Source organism: Cynoglossus semilaevis, chromosome 18 (assembly GCF_000523025.1).
Source record: "Cynoglossus semilaevis isolate Cse_v1.0 chromosome 18, Cse_v1.0, whole genome shotgun sequence".
NCBI lineage: Eukaryota > Metazoa > Chordata > Actinopteri > Pleuronectiformes > Cynoglossidae > Cynoglossus > Cynoglossus semilaevis.
In genome coordinates this window covers 10055519-10061442 of record NC_024324.1, presented here as the reverse complement: position 1 = coordinate 10061442, position 5924 = coordinate 10055519, and the positions used below count along the sequence as shown (strand labels likewise).

The window sequence follows — 5924 nt, the reverse complement described above, 5'->3', positions numbered from 1 at the left end:
CAATTATTAGTCATCTACCAAACCAAACAAAACCATCTAGTCAAACAAATAACAAACTAAATAGCATTCTTAATGTATCTGTTGTCATTGAAACAGTGTTTTCCAGTTCTCAAGCTCCACAGCAGGTTAAATGTAATGTTACACTTGAGGAATAAAATGTTACAGTTAACAACAGCAACCACACTTCAACCATTCATGGTGTGAAGCCATATCTGGAAAGTGTGTTTTTGTTGTGTTAAATCTAATCCTGTTGGGAATTCGTCAGTCCCAGGTCACTTTTGGCCTTGGTTTTCTGACCGACTGTGAGGCTGGTGCTGCATCTTGGTTATACACAACACTGTGGAACATAAACTAGTGAAAGTTCCTGAACTGGATGAGGACCTGTTATAGTTAACATCAGAATCAGGGTTTTAAACCCACTCATCACTGGCCTGTAGACGGTGCTGTTAGCTTCACATTCTCCACTTCACAAAGCTGTTTTTGTAAGGTTTGTTTTCGGAGATGCGTCCAGTGCACCGAGAAACAAATGTGTTGTGAGGCCACAGCTGCGGACAAGAGAGAACAAACAGTTCACTGAGACTCTGATAGTGTCCAAGGGTCTGTGCTGCTCATCATCACAAGGCGGTGGGTGTTGTTCCACACACCTGCTGCCAGAGAAGCCTCCAGAAATGTTGTTGACACACTCCAGTCACGTGTGCAGCACCATCACGCCCATTAATATCCGCATCACTCGTCCTACGCACTTCTTGGAATTAGGAAATGCCCCAGAGACACGAAGATGGACAAGAGTCCACTCCTCTGTGGGGTCAGGGGAGCTGACCTCCACCCTGACACAGTCCAGCTGGGTTTCCCAGCCTCTCTGTGTAGCATTAGGGCAGAAATGTGATGCAACGATTTAAAGAATGAATTGTTAAAAACCAATGATATGTTTCTTCGAGACAAAATGATCTTTATTCATATATTTGAATTTACAAACATTAGAAAAGTGTGGTTTTGTCCAGTGTGTAACACACACTCACACACTGAGCTTGCCTTGTGTATGTATAGGCTGTATTGTTTCCATGTGTGTCCTCAGCCTCCACAGTTCAGTCTATTTTCGGGAAATGACTTCATAAACAGAAGCAGGGCTGACCTGAGATCTGTTTCCCTTTCCAAAAGTATTTCTTTTTGTTAAAAATTAGTGTCACAGTCAAACATCTGCAGGGGCTTGTTGAGGCCTGAGTCACCACAGGCTGGGTCAGGGCCTACATATGCACATAATTAATGTACACTGGGACATGTGAGTCTTACAACACACCGCCTACAGATCCTGTTAAATGTTGCAGCCATTTGAGGTGATTCAGTTTTCTTATCGTTTCTCAATCTCGAGGATGAATCAGACACTTCCTTGTTTTATAACCTTCTCCTATGATTCAGGGGCATCAGGCCTTTTCAGAGGGTCCTTACACACACACACACACACACACACACATCACGTCTACAGATGTGGACAATCAGGCTGTTGTACATTTACCGTCAGCGAAACATCACAAACATTTTTTGCTGAACATTAATCATTCGCTGCCAGTAGTCGCGTTTAATGGCATTCTTTACACATTAGTATGACTTCACTGGAAGGTAAACAACATACAGTGAAAAGGTTTAAATTGATGGAGTGGGTGTTGACAGTAAAACACCGTAAACACAGCCTGCTGCGCCCTTTTCTTAGGGGGGCTGTGAGAAGATTTGGTATGAAGTGTTGAAGCTGTAATTATAGTGTTGTGTGAAAAGTGAACACGTTACCCAGAACCGTCTCATCTTTGCTCATATTACTGACAGATACTGTCTGAGAGCTTTTCATTTCTGTGCCATAAGTCAGAGGCACTAAATCACGTAGAAGACAGATTAAGGTTGTCAGGGATTTTCCCTCATATCAGGCTTTAAAGGTCAACATCAAATCAAATTTATTGCTGGAGTTGGTTATTGAAGAGAAATGCGTCTACTGAAGAATTAAGGTTGATTTCAACATACTGTAGTACATCATATAGATTGGTACGTAAGAGGACAGATTGTCCAACGTAGGCGGAACAGATTACTTCAAACTGATGTATTTCCAAATCCCATGACAAGTTCTGAAAGTCTTAAAGAAGATTGAGCAAAAGCAAACCAGTTTAAGGAAACAGAGAGAAATGAAGAAACTCATCTGCTGATCTGAACATAAACTCAGCATTAAATATGCATCAAATTAATTTGGTTAAATGTAGTTGTTACTTATCCTATATTTCAAAGACAGAGTACAAGTGAAATTTATCAGTTTATTTAATCATTTTACTCAGATTAAAGGCAGATTTCAGTTCTCTGTTCTGTTTTTAAAGCTATAAATGAGGTTAATTCAGCTTTCACTCAAGTTCAGTTAATTAATGTTGTCTGTTCTTGAGCTGATAATCACCATGAGCTGCAGGTCAAGTCCTGTTAATTCATGGAAATGAAGACTATTCTAATTATAACTTGTATTTTCCCTGCACTTTTGTGTTAGTTGTGATGAGTGTCAGCTGATACTGACCAAAGGTTGCTGCCATGCGTTCTGTAAATGGTCAACCTGCTGCTGTATGTTCAACTCATTCACATTCCTGACGTGTTTGTGCGGTCAATCTTTTATCCTTAGAAAGATTCTCCATCTCTGCTCCCTTCCGTTCCTGTCTGACACTCTGCTGTGTTACAGTTATTGATTCTGCCTTGAGAACATTGATCAACCCAAGCGGGGGATGAGGGGAAGTCAGTGAGGCAGCTGTGTCTTTTGGGACCACCAGGTCAGTCTTTGAATCCCTCTCTTTTAGTTGCTGTATCTTTAAAGGTGGAAAAAAAATCCAAAGAAATTCTGACAAAAGTTGTTATTGATTAAAGTGTGTATGTTTGGATATCTGTTTGGTCCAAGATAAATTAGGTTACAAGGTCAAGACTCTTCATCAGAATCAAAATGAAGATTTTATTTTTTTAAATGATAAAACATATAAATATTCATATTTTAATTGCAGAAAAGATGAGTTAGAGAATTCAGTGAGTAAGATGTTGCAGCTAGAAAGGTTTTAATTTCCTCTGTAATGAAGATGAATTTCACAGAAACAGCTCCAAGAAATAGGCTTGATACAAAACCAAGTCGTAATTAAAAATATGTTTATATTTTACGACTCATAAGTCATTAAACCATGAGCTTAAGACTTGATTTCAATCATAAATATTTTCTTTTTATCTAATAAAATATATAAAAATGAGAACTTTATATAGAATCTTTAATAGAATTGTTATGTTCATAAATCTGAAGTTCAAATCATTAATAAAGATTAAACGTTATTTTTGCCCTCAAAGCTCTGGCACTTTTTATAGTATTAAAATAAATAAATAGTTCTGACTTATCTTTTTTTAACCCCCATAAAATATTACTATATGGTCTTCATCCTTTTCTACAGTAAGCATTATTTCACATTAACAGAACACATTAAAGTCTGATGATTGAAAACATCATTTAAGATTCACGTGTGGCTCATAACATTTGTTCATTTCCAGGAACGGCGAGGGATTCCGCATGTCGTGAAAACAACTCTCTGCCTGTCTGTAGTGAAGTTACGCAACTCCGTGACCACTAGATGGTGAGCAGCAGGTCAGTAGTTCTTAACCGGCGAGGGATTCCGCATGTCGTGAAAAAGCAGAGAGAAAAGCAGTGACTTTAGAGATGTGTGTAAACTACAGCAGTCACAGTCAGATAACAGAGGAACGCTGTGAGGAGACAGTCAACCTGTGGGAGTTACAGGAAGAGAGGAGAGTGAGGAAGGGAGGGAGAGCACACACGCAGGGGACCCAGAGGTGGAGGTGGGGGGGCCAGAGGGGGGAGTGGTTTTCCCTGCCAGTATATAGTGAAGACGGAGTCTGACAGTGGCAGATCCTGTGAGTGAGACAGCAGGGGAGGCTGACTCTACGATTTTGATCTTTATTATTATTTTCAAACCCAAACCTCTTCTTCCACCTGTGAACAACTCCCCTGAGCAGCACAGCAACGAGGCCTTTGTCGGATTACAAAACCTGGATTCTTCTTTCCACTCCTGGTAAAGCAACTCTTTCTCTTTCTTTTTCCCTCCACTCTGTTCACTCCACTGCAGCAGCTCTCCTTTGTGCCAGATTTGAAGCAGGTGCAAACTGAGCACCACAGACTGTTCTGTTCTCATGTTACCTTATAAAAATGTCTTTCTGGAATGGTATAAAACGTTGGTGTAAATCTTAGTTTAAAGAGTAAGATTCCTTTTCTTTCTTTCTTTTTGAAACTTTTGAACTTGAGTTAAAGGTCTAGTCTTTTCCTTGTTTACCTTGTGGGTGTAGGATTGAAAGAAACAAAATTCAAGTTGTTATTAATGGGTTTAGGTAAAGGCCATGAATACGTCTGTGAAGCAGTTGTTTTCTTTTATTATGAAGATGTGACAGCTTTGAGTGAGTGAGTGTCTGCCCCCACACCGGTAATCCCTTTACGCCCCTGTTAAAGCTCCTGCAGGCACGATTAAACACCTGTACAGTATCATAAATGTGGTCCACTCTGTGGGACCTGCGTCTTTAAAAATAGCACAGGACAGATAAAAGTCAAGGACGGTGTCTCACCGAGGGGAATGGAACTGAAAGGGCTTTTGCGCAGATCCGGCGAGCTGAGATTCTTGAATGTTCTGTTGGTGTGGGCGGTGCAGGGATGTCTCAAAGTTAAGCTGAGCAGAGGAAAGTGAAAGAGTGGAGTTCTCTGGGAGATACTGGTCACATGTGTACGAGAAATAAAATGTCAACAAATGGAAAACAAGTCGAGAAACACGTACAGTCGAAATGTTACTGGATAAATTCACCCAGATGATGTCATACCTTAGAGTGATTAAGTCGAATCCTTTGTCTTAGTGTCTCTGCCTGCTTCTAGTGTGTAAGGTGCACAGATTTTGTTTCCTTTTGTGTGTGTGTGTTTCGTGTGTGTGGGTGGCTTGTACATCTGCCCTGTGTGTGGGATCAGTAGCCTGGCTACAGCTGTCAGCAGTAGTGATGGGCCATATGGGCTTCAGACACACCCCAGTTTAATAAATAAGTAAAATATACACAGTATGTATAGTGAACCGTAGTGAATTTTAATATAGGAGTATAAGAGCAGGAGTAACTGTAAATATGTCAAAAAATAAATGTGATGTTGTAAAAAGTGAAAAAACTAGCAAAATGTTCATATCAGAGATTTTCATTAGAATTCCATACATTTGTGATAAAATATATTTTTGCCAATTTTTGTAACTATGTTTAGAAAACACCAAAATGTTATTAAATTGACCACAAAAACGATACCTGAGCCAATGAAATAGACCAATTTACTGTTAAATAGGAGTAAACTGGTGACAGACCACCATCAGCTGTCCCCGTTAAGGTCATCCCTTGGTTTTTACACAGTTTGACCTTAAGGTCTCAGCAGCTTGTTGGGCAGAATGGTGTTTTATTGCACTGCTGCCACAACAAAACACTTGGGGGAGGGGGGGCAGGCCATCCCACAGTGACGCGTGTGTGTATGTGTATACTAAAGGTGCAGTCATGCAGAAAACGACACAGCAAAGACCCTTTCCGGAGCCCTGCTTTGTGGGCAGAATGTCCAATGTGCTCTGAGATCTGATTGGGTAATTAATTATACAATTATAAATGTTTTTGTAAGCAGAGAACCAACCAGATCGGGCAGACTCACTCACACTAATAACTATACTATACTGATAGTTGACCTTTGTCAGGCCCAAGCACACACTGAGTTACATGAGTTGTTACACAGTATATCCACAGGAGGGAGATTAAATAATGTGGTGATCTGAAACAATCAGTGAATGGTATTTAAAATGAACTGTGGCTACAATGCTGATTCATTCTCAGATTAAAATCTAAGTGTTTGGCTC

At 40.1% G+C, this 5924-nt stretch overlaps 1 protein-coding gene across 1 annotated transcript in view; it reads left to right on the top strand.

The window, feature by feature from the left end:
* The first annotated feature begins 3822 nt into the window (after positions 1-3822).
* tinagl1 (tubulointerstitial nephritis antigen-like 1) overlaps positions 3823-5924 on the top strand; it is a 19939-nt gene continuing 17837 nt past the window's right edge. The window contains exon 1 of the mRNA XM_025065171.1: positions 3823-4079. The gene's annotated coding sequence lies outside the window, so the exon portion shown is untranslated. The remainder of the gene's footprint in view (positions 4080-5924) is intronic.